General features: G+C 45.1%; 1 protein-coding gene across 2 annotated transcripts in view; it reads left to right on the top strand.

Annotated features, from left to right (window-relative positions):
• sema5ba (sema domain, seven thrombospondin repeats (type 1 and type 1-like), transmembrane domain (TM) and short cytoplasmic domain, (semaphorin) 5Ba) overlaps positions 1-15,522 on the top strand; it is a 121,570-nt gene that overhangs the window by 25,152 nt on the left and 80,896 nt on the right. The window lies entirely within an intron of this gene.

Raw genomic sequence — 15,522 nt, 5'->3', positions numbered from 1 at the left:
GTGGCACAATTACCTCATGGCATCGCCTCTGTGATTGGACTGCAGATGAATAGATTTGTATATCTTGCACATTGGTTTCTGCCCTTTTTGTTATCTGTAATTGCCTAAAATCAACGTGGAACAATAAGCAAATCCTACCGGTCAAGTTCATAACACAATTTTCACGCACCCGAAATGAGAAACACAAAATGGCAGGTCAAAAGGACTCATAGTATGTGATTGGCAGAACCTTCAATTTAAATTCTGTCTCGAATCTGATTGGTTGAAAAGAGCGCAGTGCACGGAGGTGCTATTGGAAATTTCACATGAACTTACTCAATAGCCGAGTTGTAAATGTCGGCACTTCCTATCAGCAACACAACACGTGTGCGAAAAATCCACAATGATGAAGGCACATTTGGCAGCCTGTAAAGTAATACAAAAAAAACCCATAAAGATACATCAGCCTCACTTTCTAAGTTGGAAAGATGTGGAATTTTTGTTTTTTCGTTTGTGGACAGAACATGTTTAAATCTTTTAGGGCATTTTTTTTCATGCTGGTATTTCTTATTTTTAAGCTCAATCTGACCACACGGGGTGATGATGAAGTGACTCAGAGGCAATGTATTTTTCACTGGAAGATTGTTCAAACAGCAGGCGAACACGCCGCCACTCATTTCGCAAATGCGCCAAGTTCCGCACTCCCTGCAAAGGCTGCAGAGCAATTTATCATAAAAGGCGCAGGCAGGCCAATTGTGCTCCAGTCCTTCCTTGTTCACGGGTCCGTACGCAATATCCCTGCAGACCGCAACTGGCATTTGCTTACGCTCTGCTGTTCTATTTCCCCTCGCTCTGCACTCTCCTCTTTGACACTCTGTTCGGTTCAATTTGTGGCCTAAATGTCTCCTCCTAATATGTGTCATTGGAGCAGGGCTATAGGCTATAGGCTTTTCTCAGGGACTTTTTTCTTCTTTTTTTTTTTTTTTTTGCCAAAATGGGCTCCGCTGTGTGTACGGCCTCTCTGGAGGGGAGATCTGTGGGGGGGTTCCAGTGGTGACTGCCATGCTCTCCCCTCCAGCCTCCAGCACTGTTGTTTGCTGATATTTAGTTCAGGACGACAATGTGCCGGAAGAAAACAAGCTCCCCTTTTAGGGCCCGAATGAGAGTGAGCTCAAGGGAAGGGGGGTGAGAGAGGGAGAACGAGAGACCTACCAAAAATAGTGCTGGGGGGTAGGAATGGGGATGGGGAGGACTATGGACTCATCCCTGGATTGGGATTCTCTTTAAGAAAAAAAAACCCTTTATGTTCGTGGCCCCTGGGGCCGAATTAAGGGAGCGTCATTATCCTTGGCAAATTACCACGCTGCTCTTTGTGGTGCAGCCATGGTACATTAGGGTGCATTCAAAATGTGGCCCAGCCGTGCCCATTCAGCGCACAAAGAGAGGGAATGCTGGCAGATCCTTGGCCGAACTCACAGAGAAGGCATTCACACCACGACGGGGGGTGGGAGTTGGGGGTTGTGGGGTTGGATGGTGACGGTGGTGGCGGTGGTGGTGTCGATGGAAAGGGTCCGGTGAGATGAGCTAAAAAAATAATAATCTCGGCCAAGGCCAACCTTCCCTCGCAAGCCAAGGACGTCATCGCCCGCGCTTCACCCAGCTGAGCTTCAACAATGGCCTGGGAGATCCAGCATCTGATAGGAAAGGAGAGTGGGAGAGCAAGCGAGAGAGAGAGAGAGAGAGAGAGAGAGACTTTGAAGTAGTCAAAGTCAGTTAATGCGGTTGTGATTTCCACCTGTAGCCATGTAACCCAAAACCCTAATCAGGGAGCTGTAATTGTATCTGCTCCCAGTTCAAGGATTTCGAAAGGGATTTATCGAGGCTAATGAGCTTGTTGCACAGTTAACAGTGTGGAAGTGGGGATGCAGAGTTTGACCTGGTCACTGCTCAGTGGGTCAGGGGGTCACTGGAGATGTTTGGAGACGCTCCCACAGCCCTCAATAGCTGTGGTGGCTTTGGGGTGTGGCGTTGTGAGGGAGCTGCTTTAATATAGTTGAAAGGATTTTAACTATTTCCACGTATTGCAGGGAGCTTGCGACACCTTCATTGATCCGCCAAGTGTGAATTCCGTTTGCCTTGTCCTCAGGTAGAAGTTAAACCAGTGGGTTGGTCAGGCATAAAAAAGGGAGACAAGCCTTGATAGTACAAATACATGAATCAATGTTTTTAATGTTCAGTCATAATTCAAAGCATCTCTCAAGCAATAACTTCAAACTATTGAAAGAAACCCACATAGGAGGGTTGCCCGAGGCAGAGTTAAACCCTCCAAAAAATGATTTGCTCTCTTTGCCTCATCTAATCAACGCAAAGCTTTTACCTATCCAAATGATGGCTCCTTGATTTTCTTTTTCTTTTAAGGATGTGTGAAAGTTTTCATTGTTTCCTTGTTTTTATGAACTTGAGCCGTGCACTGAAGTAAGTAAGGAAGGGGGGGGGGGCTTTTTTTTTGTCTCTGGGTCACGGCGCAAACCCCGAGTGCATAAATCCTACGCTGATCTCTAGATCATTAAGTTGTGAGCCCAGGATGCCTTTGGTACTTTAGCAGCCCGCTCGGATCCCAGACCCATAACTTGGGCTAACTGGCTAATGATTTGCTGTCTTCTGCAGCCCCAAATCTGCAGCTAGCCACCGCTGCCCAACAGAAGGAGGCTATGAAAACACATAAATATGGGGTCAAAGCCTCTCTCTCACTCTCTTTCTTTCCCGCTCCCTTGTTTTTATTTCACTCTTTTAGATGCTTTGGATGTTAAGGCTTTTTCATTTTTTGATCTCCGTGGTTTGGGCTTTGTGTCTCTACCTGATCTATTCCGCTGATAGTGAAGGTTGTTTTTGTAGAACCCAGGCTCAGGGAGACAAGGCCTGTGTGGAATGAAAAGTGTTGCCTATGCAAACAGTTTGTGATTTATAAGTCTGAAGCGGCGCAATCCTGAAAAGTTGCTCCCTCCCCTCCCCAATGTGCTGCACAACAGACTGTAAGAAAGCTGTGTGTGTGTGTGTGTGTGTGTGTGTGTGTGTGTGTGTGTGTGTGTGTGTGTGTGTGTGTGTGTGTGTGTGTGTGTGTGTGTGTGTGTGTGTGTGTGTGTGTCTGTGTGTCTGTGTGTGTGTGCGCGCGCGCGTGAATAATGACAAACAGTGTTGTCACCTCTTATCTCTGATGTTAGGCAGATTGCGTCGTCTCAAACAGGCTAGATGTCCATGAGGCTGAGAGGGGGATGATGGGCTGCGCTGAGATCAAGAGCGAAAAGCTGGCATTTCGGATAATGATTGTCTTCTCGCTCTCTTCCTGTCAGGGAGACCGTGATTACTTTTGCCCAGCCTGAAACCATCCGAGCTATGTGAATGTAACACATCTCGATCTCAGGAGCGCAGAATTGAAAATAACAATGATAATAGTCTCCCCACTTGGAGAGATAATTAGAAGTCCATACCTGGTTGTGAAAGGAGGAGAGGAAGGAAAATGTGCTCAGACACCGATGCAATTGATTCTTAAACTGCCTTGGTTTGCAATCTTACCAGGGATCCTCTCTTTGTGCGATTATTTGCTTCCCAAACCTCACCCCAACCTGGGTCAGCACCTAGGGCTGGACGATGTTGACCAAACCAAATACACAATCGCAGCATGCTTTAACAAATAACTCGATATTGATGATTTGACCATATTCTGGGTATGACTATAAGTCATACCCAGAATATGCTTTCATAAGAAGTATTTGAGAAAAAATCCTCAGAATGTGGATATTATAACCAAAATCCCAAATGGTATCTAGTCTCATAGTATTGCCTTTGAAATTTGGATCTCCGCGGTGCAGCTCGGGACTGTGGGAATTTCTTGGGGGAAACCAGCGCTCGGCGTCGGGGCCTGGTCCGTCTTCAAACCCTGGCCCTAATCCTGTGTTTGTTGCTTAATCATTCAGCGAGGATTAGAGGCCCTGTGTTGTTTTCTAATTTTAGACCTGGCCTGGCACTCTCCCCTCTCTCCTGTTGCTACATCTCACCCACCAGTTCCTCAGCCAGCAGCTTTTTGCATAACAGCGCTCTCGCTCTTTCACACTCCCATGTTGCTTAGTACATTTTTTTTTTCCATCCAATATCCGATTCTATCTTTTTTATTCGGCTGTTTTTTTTTTCTGTTTACTCACTCAGGCCCTCTATCTCTCGCCCTCTTGTCTCTCTCCTTTCCCACTCTCTTTTTATCTTCCTTTTTCCCGCTCTTTGCATTCTGAGACCGAGAGACAAAGGCACTTTCATTTGTCTCGAATTGAATTAGCCCCCCGCCCCCACCCAAAAAAAAAAAAAAAAAACTGCCAATGAGGTCACTGTCAAAATAAATCACTTCCTGTATCAAGGAAGAAGTAAAGGCTTTTATTCAATAAAACCTTGACACAAAACAATCAATCCGTTCCCTTTCAAATCCATTCACGCTCGAATAACAAAGGGTTTGATTTGCCTCTCCAGGAAACCCATTAACCATTTCCATCACACAAGGTGCTCATACGACACCCTCATTGGAGACGCCTGCACGAAAGAAAAGTTGGGTGGAAGGAACAGAATCATGCACGGAGCCCCTGGAGATAGTAATAAAGAATGACAGCTGCCAATCATAACCCCAGAATCAAAGCAGGCCTTTGGACAGCCATAATGCGCGTCCAGTGATGGTATTCTGCCCCCGTGAAAGGCCGTGTCCGCCCCTACGAAGTAGAAGACTGGAAAGTTGACAGATGAAAACAGTGGGAGATCAGAATGGCTCCCAGCCCTCTGTCGTCTCCTGGCCTCTCTTCTGTTTTCTGTTCCTCTGCCTTTGCCCGACTGATGTTCCGACACTTTGGGGGGAGGGAATTGGCCGCAACAGTGCAGGAGCCTTTTGGATTTGCTTATCTTCTCATTTATTTTTTCGTGTCCCGTGCGGACCTATCAAGGGCTCCGTTGTTGTGTGGTGCCAATTTATTTTTCTCCCACTATAAGCGAGAAAAATGCTGTTGCGGTGAATCAGCCGTGAACATCGACACGTATTTACTACCACTCTGTGTGTCAACAGGCGAAGATTGCAGACTCGTAAATGTTAGTGAATCAAAGGCTATTTACTTCAAAGTTACGCGGGAGTGAGGGCGCCATATTCTTCCCTCTCACCTAGTTGTCATGCAATCTCCGAAGAGGGAGAGAGTTGTTTCAAAACGTCAGAAAAGGAATTCATGCACCCCCGCCCTTCCACAGCATACGTTTTTTTTTTTGGGGTTTTTTTTTACAGCCCGACCTTCTCGTTTTGCTAACTTTGGCTTCTTTAGAGAATTAATTACTCTGAGTCTTGGGCGGGAAGGAGAATTCCATGTATTTTTCAATCACCTTCCTGCATTAAACCTGTGCCGACATTAGTCAGCCAGACAGGCAAGGTCTTATTAGCGCTCTCCTTGTTACAGGAGGATAAAAGCCACTGAAGTCCTTTTCTTCTTCAAAAAAAAGGGCATTGGAAATATCACACTGAAATTGACAGCCTCGAAAACCATCCCTTTTAGCTAATAATTAAGGGCTTTGAAAAGCCCACATTCTCCACATTCTCTCACATTCTCCATTCGTAGGTGTAGTTGCCTTTTGAGGATTTATTCAAGTCACAGCCCATGTGATATGAGTGAGCCTCGGCTATCAAGTACGCTTGCTAAACTTCAGATGAAGATACAATTCATTGCTTGGCCCAATGGAATGCATTGATAGAATTAAAGTGGTTTTTTTCAGTCTTTTCAGGGGGAAATTCGCAGTTTGTCAGTTTTATCAGGGCTCAACAGTAGAGTTACCCGGTTGCCCCCTTACACTTATTGTGTATTTAGAAAACGAACAAAAATAAAATAAAAAATATACAGGGGATGTCTTTCGTTTCAGTCATTTTTCTTGTCAATTTGGTCAAATTGTCAACATAGAGCCGTTACAATACAATAATCAGTTTTTATCTTTGTAGACAGATAATGAGCATGGCTCAGACCTCATCTGGTGGAGAGCCACTTTTAAATGGAAAGAGGCAAAAGCAGATGCAGATGCAGTATCTTATTTACTCAAAATATAAGATGACTAAAAATGGCAACCGTATTTTCAGTTTCGGCAATCAAAAGCTGATGCCTAGTTGCCTGGCTGGCAACCAAAAGTTGGCGTTGAGCCCTTGATACCAATTTCATCCCTGTGTGTCCAGTACCGGGATAGCGGTGTACTGCATGCTCAATGGAAATTGACCGTTCCAGCACCTCCAAAGCATTATTGAAGAAATAGATTACTTCTGTTTCACGGGTAAAGACAAAAACACAAAAATTCGATTTCAGTTGACTTAAGGGCAGCTACATACGCACACAGCTATTTTGACACACAACTATTTATCCATCCGTGATGAGACAAAGACGAATTTACCCCAAAACTCAAAAAGTATAAAAAAAAAAAAGTGAGGGGGAAAAACATTGTTGCATCAAACAAACAAAGAATCCATTGTTTTTTGGGGTTTTTTTTTGTGCTGTGAGTAATTATGCTACAATCACAGTCTAAAGCACAGGCCCTTCGGAAAAACTGAGAGAGCCGCGATGGGCCTCATGGGAGCGGCGGCGGGAAGGCTTCCCTCTACGGTCACAGAGCTGTTGTTCCTCCCTTTGTCACTGAAATTCCCTGGCACCGTGCTGGGGTCACGCATCAAAACGACTGTAAAGCAGGCAGCGCGTGGCGGGACCGCACAGCAATTAAAAGCCGGATGCAAGATGTTATTTTTGTTGTTGTCGCCATCATCTAATTACATCACAACGGATTTAATTAGAGTTGCATGTGCAGTTCGCGAGCACACATCGTTGTGTGGACGGCCTCGGCTGTGATTGTCTACCTTTTTTCTGTTTCTTTCTTCTTTCTACTTTCTACTTTCTCGCCCCCCTCAATCCCCAGACTGTTATCGATGTTTCTAAAGACAGACACAAGAGTCGGGCAACGTTTTCCACATGGGAGTCGCGGCGGAGCCGGTGGAATGAGACAAATTACCTTAAAAAAAACACACAAAAAAAAAAAACCCCAGCCCTTTCTGTTTCGTCTGCTTGGAATGAGCATTTGAACGCTGTGCTGTTTTGAAACAATCCGAAACAGTCTTTTTCTGCATGAATGAGCCTTTGATTATAATCTTACAGCGGCTGTCTCGGGCTTCTTCCGCAAAGCGTGAATTCCTTGACGCTGCGAAAGTCGTGACGGTTCGAAGAGCCTTTGTGCGCTGCTGGCAGCTAAAAGGAAACCTCGATACCCTTTACCCAATCCCTTCTGCCTGAAAAACTAAATATCTCTATTTCATCCATTTCATGTGTTTGTATGTGTCTTTGTGTGTGTTTCTGAATGGGCATTTTTTTATGGGTTTTTACGGTGGACCTGAGAGCTCAATGATTCACGCGATTTATGGAAGTGAGCCCCACTGGATGCACTGGTTTATCTGCAATAAAATATAATAAACACAAGTACATTATTTAGTGTCTGTAATTATCCTCCATCTGCTTCCTCCATGCAACTAATACATACAAAAAACAACTTTAGCATTTAAGTGCGATGTTCCAGAGAAAACAGCTTCGACTGGCTCTGTGATAGTGAGGTGAAGTTTGTTAACGATTCAAATCTTTTGAGTGTTTTTCATAATTTGCTTGTGTTTTGACTATTTGCATGTGTTTTCGTAAGTTGCAGTGCGTTGAGCTCTCAAGGCCACCGTAGGTTTTTGCGAGGTTCAGGTACTGAAGCAGGGAATCCAACATAGCTTCATTATTTTGTTATATTTGAAAAAGGTTTCATATTTTATCAAAACCATTGTGAGATAAACAGTAGAGTTATTATTATGTCTCTATTCATTATTATGACACTCTTTTATTTGAGAATATTTTCCAAATCAGTCTTAAGGTTTGAGGAAAATAATTTGTTGACTGAATCCTCAAAGTCTGCATGTTCCCCAAATTATTGTGTTTTTGACCACTATTATGAACAGCAGCCATCGATTGACCGCAACTTAATTTGATCTCAACCTGTTGCAGTGTGTGCGTGCGTGCGTGCGTGCGCACATCGGTTCTTGTCCCGAGAAGTGAGGATTGTGAGTGGCGATGAGTTTCAGATTGTATAGCCCTGAAGCAGACACAGAATGGACATCAGAGATGGAGGAGGGAGAGCAGAGGACAGGGCTGGACAGAGTGGAGAGAGAGAAAGCGCGAAGAGAGAGTTAAATTGAAGCAGGGGAGAGAGAGAGGATCAAATGAGATGAGACCCTGGTGTGTGTGTGTGTGTGTGCGTGTGTGTGTGTGTGTGTGTGTGTGTGTGTGTGTGCGCGTGTGTGTGTGTGTGCGTGTTTATGCTTGCACGGAACATAGTGTGTGACTTTCAGCATCTCCATCCGTGATTGGGTGTGTGGGCGAGAGTGTTTGCGCAGGTCTCGGCCTGTGACTGGGCTGAAAATTGAATCTGCCACCTCTTCTACCATCAATCAGTCCAATTAACGAGGCGCGCAGCGGGTTTGGATTTCTTCCCCAGGCTGTGGCGCCCGGACCGCTGACCTGTTGCAGTCACCAGAGATCTGAGGAGACTTGTTAAGAGGCATGGTGGTGTCTCACTTAGGCCACAGCATCATCAGACATTGATTTTTGTTCTTTCGAGGGGCTCAGAAAGCGGCAGAGAAATCCACATACAGGCGAGGTGGGGGTGTTATGCGCAGCCATCAGCCTGAGCTTTATCAATTTAAATTTGCTTTATTTTAATATCTCCCCCTTAGTCTGTAATTGGAAGCTCATCACAGTGATTGTTGGTGAAAGTAATTGCTATAGAACCAAGAAAAACAAAATTAATGCCCTTCTGAAATTACTCACTTTGGGATCACAAAGCCCCCATGAAGAAGTGGGCGGGCAGCCTTTTATTAAAGCTCTGTGGCCAATCCCCAAGCAGCACAATGGCTGTGAGTGATGAATGCTCACAGCCAAAATCCAATAAGAAGGATTTGGTGGGACCAGCTCGCTCTCTCTCTCTCTCTCTCTCTCTCTCTCTCTCTCTCTCGCTCTTGCTGTCCTCTGTGCCTCTCTCTTTCTCTACAGTACATGGTATCCTTCTTTTGCTCATCAACCAGCAGGGGAGTTTGAAATCAGACATTCTGTGCCAGGCAGATCAATGTTCCGTGATCATCGGCGCAGCAGATTGCCGGTCTTGAATAGAATTCCTCCTATCTGGGTATGCCCGTCTTCCCAAAGCTGTCTGCCTACATCTGAAGGTGATTTGGGGGAGCAGCATACCGTGATGAACAATGACTGACAAATGAGCTGTCTGCTGCCGCCTCTATTGTCCAAGCCCATCCAGTGTCTGGAGGCTGCCGGCCCATATCCGAGCCACCGCTGTGAAGGCTTTGAGAAAAGCCTGGAGAGAGCAGGTGGAATGGGCTTGCATATAATTGGGTCCTGTAAAGATTTGTATTGGATTCTGCTACCTGTACCTGGGAGCCAGAACGAGCTGCTCTGATAGCCTGTTATTTTGGAACACCTACGTTTTCCTGTTAAAACATTTATCTGGGAGAATCTTATTGCTCTGATTCACAATTGAGTCTTTTATCGAGTGTTGGACCTATTGATGTTGTCGGTGGCCTTTTCCAGCTATAATTTGCTCATAATTTCGGGGATGGTAGCTCTGGAGGTAGAGCTGGTGGTCTAGTGATCTAAAGGTTGCTGGTTCGATCCCAGGCTCCTCCTGCTAGCATGCTGTAGTGTCCTTGAGCAAGACACTTAACCCCTAATTGCTCCTGATGGCTGCGTCCGTCGGTGTTTGAACAATTGTAAGTCGCTTTGGATAAAAGCGTCTGATAAATGACTAAATGTAAATGTAAATGTAAATTTCATTGAGTGCCGCTGACCCAAATGTTCCAACCAACTTTGGAGACAGCCACAAACTTAAATATGTGTATTTGTGCCCGACTTTCACAAAAATTTATCTAACAGTCTTCCAGTCTAACAGACTGGAAAATGAGCAGACATGGCAACCATATACACAGAGCTAGCCAAGTGGTCTGTGTTGTGTCTTTGTGACCTCAGTCCTGACCTCAGGGCACGCAGTCTCAGCCACAGACAACAAAGAGCTCCTTAAAGACGAGCCACAACAGTGTTATCCGTCCTTCATAATCATTTTGATACAGCCCAATACAGTTCCATGATTTTTTTAAGAGAGTGTTTCTTGGAGGAATCATCCTTCGAATAGAGTATTGAGGTGTAAAGATATTGCGCAAAATAAATCATCCATCAAATGAGAGTTCAAGATGCAATGTTTGAAGGGAAGTGATGGCTGTCTGCGTTAATGTTGGCGTGGCGGTGTTTATAGATATATTTGGAAAATGACTTTTTCGTTGATGCTGAATGCTATTCGACACCCGCCAATCAATTCAAGCGTTCTCTGCGTTTTCACTGGGGTAGCTGGGCTCTTGTGAGAGGAATCTGGCATTTACATTGAAATGCCAGATGCATGGAATCTGAGCTCATGCCCACCCGCAATTTCCTCCAAAGTATTCACGGTGTCAATTAAACCTGACGTCTGCTGTGCTCCGGTGCCGCTGACTGTGTCTAATGGGGCACCGTGCTCAGAGACCGTCCATAATGGAATTAATAATGAGGCACACATGCAGATAGGGCTCCTGAGTAATCATCACCGTCATATCCTCACTGAATTCCTATCGAGCTCCCTGGCTCTACCTTCAGTCCTGTTCTGTGAAGAACAATAAAAGAATAAACCTTTTTGGAAACAATGGTAGGCACAAGAAGGGTTAATCAGTGTATTCAGTTCACTGGCTCACACATTGTGCGAGTGAGAGAGAGAGAGGGAGAGGGAGAGAGAGAGAAGGCGGAGGTGATTAGAGTTCCTCCCTCTACCAGGTGGCACGGAAATAGAATGAGCGCAACAGAGAACACCGCTGTACCTGGAATGGAAGAGCAATTCTTGCTCCTAACAGCTTCCGGAGAAAAAGTCACCTTTTTCAGTGAGAAATGTACAATCTCTGTAGAAGTTTGACGAGAGTAAAGAAATGGGCTCCCGGTCCTACACAAGGCACCGTGCATAGCATTATTTATGCCTTGGCTGTGTCTCAAAGTCAGACAGTGTGGTGATGTTGACCCGACTGCCATTGAGTGTGCAGAGGGATGTTGAATCTAATGAATGTTATTAGCGTTAGGCAGACTGCGAACAGATTGACTCTTTTGGGAGACTGGAAGGCTCAGCCTGAATGATGGTGACTGTGTTTGTGTGTAAGGATGTGTGTATTGTTAATATGCTTGAGTGCTTTACTGCCACTTGCAGTTTCCAACAAGGTTTAGTTAATGCACCCCGGCGGTTTTGTTTGTCGTTCTCTATCAGGAGATGCGCTTTGATCCCAGCTCTCTTGAAGGCAGACGTTCTAAATAGCCTAGTCAATTTCACTGTCCGACTCGGGCCTTGTGCCTTCTGTGGGTGTTTTGTTTGGTGTCCGCTATGGTTAATTAGAACAGAACATGCTGTGCCGTCCTTGCGGTAGTGTCTAATAGGTGCAAGCTGTTAGCCTTGTGGACTCATAATGGAATGCAAAATGGCATGATCTCATCAGCTAATAACCCGCAGACAAGGCAGCATTGTTGCCTGTGAGAGGAAAAGCCTCCATAGCCTTCATAGATTGTCTTTAAGGACCACCTCTACTCTCACCTCCCACCACAGACACTTTGATCTGTGGATTGGTGTGGGATTCTTTGGGTGGCTTTCATGGCTCATGGCCCCTTGATGCTTAACGAGAGTTTTGCAGCACTATCTGTTGTTATCAGCTCTTATCAGCCATGATTTTCCTTTGCCCTGCCACGCCTGCTTCACATCACGGAGACACCATGAGAGCCTCGTTGTGGAACCAGACCATTTGAAGGTTTCATCAGCTCTGTCCTTTCAGGTTGATTCACAAATGAGAACTGTTATTAACCAGACAGAATGCATACATAAAAGAAAGATTCCAACCCCCCCCCGCACTCACCGGTCCCTCTTTTTGGCTGTGTGATTTATTTAACAAGCTGGGCCCAGCGGACGGGACGTCCATCTTTTGTGGCGTTGTTGAGCCAGAGGTCTGTTGAGCCAGATCTTTCATGGAAGAGGTTAACTCTTAGTCTCATTGTCTCCTAATAGCCCATCATCTGGGCACTGTCCCCCTGACCTTGCTCCTTTATCACTGGCTCATTTTAAAACAAAACACCACAGGACCTATAATATACTGATTCATCTTCATTTACACCGAACACCAAATTCTGGCAGGACGGTTATTTCAATACGTTTTTCCCTGTAATTAAAAGCTACTCCTTACTGCCCATTTAGCTCTTTTGATGCGAAATGCATTTTTGATTCTGTGAAAAGAAAAAATGACGAATGTCAAGAGCGCCAAAATGTGAAGTAGTTTGACGTATAACACTATTGGACAAAATACGCAATGGTCACCAAAGTTAAATGGACTGCATTTGACATGGCGCTCTTTCTAGTCCAGGGGACACAAAGGCACTTTACAATTATGACTCACATTTACCCAACACACACACACACCTGGTGGTGCCACCATCCTGCTCTTGCCCAAGGACACTTTGACAAGGTGCCAGGAAGAGCCGGGTGTCAAACCAGCTATCCTCAGATTACAAGATGACCCACTCTACCTCATGACCCAATGGCCAGAATTTCAGTAGCAGACCACTGCAATTTGAGGTTGCTTAAGCCTTTGTAAAGTGAACAATAGTATGTATTTTAAATAACAACCTTGATGATGGTTCGCCTGCGAGGCCCAATCCAGCCAATTTACAATAATGTTCCTGGGCTTGTCTCGAAATGCAGAGCTTGTGGCAGAACGAAGCCAAGTTCCTTTTTTGCGGTTCCTGGAACTTGTTTGGTGAGTTCAAATCAATTCTTGCCCAGAGGCTCCAGGTTCACACAATGAAAGAGTATCAGGTAGACACAGAGAAATGCAGTCGATAATATGGCATTATGGTTCCTACGTGAGTGAATGAAGCTGTGAGACCCTGGTGGATGGTGCCAAGTGAAGTCATAATAGAGTTTCTGAAGGCCAGATAGAGTATGTTGTTCCAGCCTGTGAAAGAGGAACGGTATAAAATGGCTTGGCGGCTAGAGGTGTGAATTTGAAGTGTAGAGCTGGCATGAGCCCGGTTTGTATCAGTAAACCATTGGTCTGTGTGTGTGTGTGTGCGTGCGTGCATGTGTGATATAGAACAAGGGACAAAAAGAGACGGAAAGTGGCACGGGGGTTAGGGTCCGATCCGATGGAGCATCTGTGGGATGTGCTGGAACAACAAGCCCAATCCCACCTCACAACTTAAATAATCTGCTGCTAAGTGGTTATTAGTGGTGGTTATAATCTTGGGTGATCGGTGTATAGTGACTCCATTTCAATGAAGGGCGGTTAAGGCATGTACTGTGTTGCTGACTTTCTAGCGAAATAAAAAGGCACTAGATTCACTGCTCAGGCTGCTTAGTAAAACTGACAGCCTGAGCCCAAGAGGGAGACAGATGACTGATGGCTAGCAGACAGATGAGCAGGCAGACAACCACGATCCGAGCTTAAAGAATCATACTGTCACTCCCTGAAAAGCACACAGACAGATGCAAATGCAGGTGTGCTATATTGCGTAAAGAAGTAAAAATACTTTATTACTGTACTTAAGTATTTTTTGGGAGCATCTGTACATTACGTTAGTTATTCAATTCCTGTCGACCCGAATGAAGTGCCTGTAATGCTTACTGAAAAAATAGAGGAATATTGGCAACCAGAATAAAATCGGAATAACAAAAATACTCAGCAAGGTGAAAGGTATGGAATTTTTTTTCCCCACAGCATTTACTTTTACTTTTGATACTTAAGCACATTTAATATCAACTACTTTAAGAATTTTACTCAAGTAGTATTCCAATGAGTGACTTTTACCATAGTAGTTCGACCGGACTATCTTCGGTCACGGTTCCTTCGCCCCATCGCGCCTCCTCATCGCTCTCTTTCTCCTTTTCTCTCCCTGCCCAGGGTCAGCGCAGGCACATTCCGCCCTTGAGCTCTTTCACCATCTCTTAGCATCACAAGGGATGGATGCTGAGAGATGCATGCCAAGACCCTCCCCTCCCCTCGCCCTCCTTTGACCAGAAAAAAAAAATTAAAAAAAGAAGGACCTTCTTGGAATTTTTTTTTTCTTCTCCCCTTAAGTGTGTCATCTACATATTTAGCCTTATTTGTCTCGGATCTGACCCCCTTCACCCTCCACCAGCCCCAGAGGGGCATCCTGGTGGCAGGCATTATAGAGATTGGTGGGGTTCAGCCATTGAGTTGGATAAGACATAGTCAATGTAGCCCCTGATGGAGCGGCCCTCTTGGAAGGGGGGAGGATGGAGGTGGGGTCCGTCGTATGAGAATCCGGTGTCAAAATTGAGCTGATCAGCACCTGAGGCATCTTTTCCGTTTACTCAGTGATATTGGAAAGCCCGTTTGTATTGTGCTGCTTGAACACACAGGCACAAAATGCATTGAGAAACACGCACATTTTGAGCGTGTTTGCGATTTGTATGGCTCAAAAAACAGAAAGGGGGGAGGGAGCGGTGAGATATGTGCCGTGATATATTTTCTCCTTCAAAACCACCCCCTCTTTTGATTTACACTTTGGATTCACACTTTTTTTGTGTGCGTGCTCCATCTCTTTTGGAAACAGGTGTTATTCTGTCGTAGATGGGTTCGTATCACTTTGCACAATAGTTGATATATAGCAACCACCTACTCAACATAGACCCTTGTGGTGTAGAGTTTACAGGTTTAAAGAGTTTGGGTTTATTACACGGATCAGATGAAGGGATTTCAGGGATTTCTGGATCTCTGAGGAACCTCTACAGGTGGTGGCCCTCTAGAGGTAAAGAGGGAGAGCTGGCATCGGAAAAGGCGTCTGGATCGAATGACCATGATCCAAAATGTTTGTCTTTGCTGCTGTACATCCACTTGAGAGAGGCATCGTTAGTTGCTCGCACGGTCGTTCTTCTATCAGGTAATGTTTGATGTTCTCATTGCCCGCAAATAAAATATGAGCATTTGTATGGGAACGCATGCCAAACGGCTAATTATGATCTCGAGCAGAATCACAATCGTGAGAAGAACCGTTTTGCGCTAACGTTTTCGGGTTTAATCAGCAAGCTTCAAATCAACAACAAATCAAAGTCGCTGGTGATCGACTCCCCCCCTGGGACCCACGCTGTGGAAAACACCAATTAGGAGTATACACAGTATATACAGGAGATATATATATATATATATAATTTTATTTTTTGAATTTTTATTTTTTTTCCCATTATGGTGTGGCTCTCTGGTAGGCAGCCGCCGCCATCTCGGCGGGGCTGGCAGCAGTTTCACATGCGTCCTAATAGATTGTGATGAGATTCTGTTGAGGGCGTTCGTATGGCGTTGTAATTAGAGGCACTTCCCCGTGGGCGAGGCAGAGG

This window comes from Zeus faber (genome assembly GCF_960531495.2).
Source record: "Zeus faber genome assembly, chromosome: 18".
Lineage (NCBI taxonomy): Eukaryota > Metazoa > Chordata > Actinopteri > Zeiformes > Zeidae > Zeus > Zeus faber.
The sequence above is the reverse complement of the archived record's forward strand: the minus strand, read 5'-3'. Positions and strand labels throughout refer to the sequence as shown.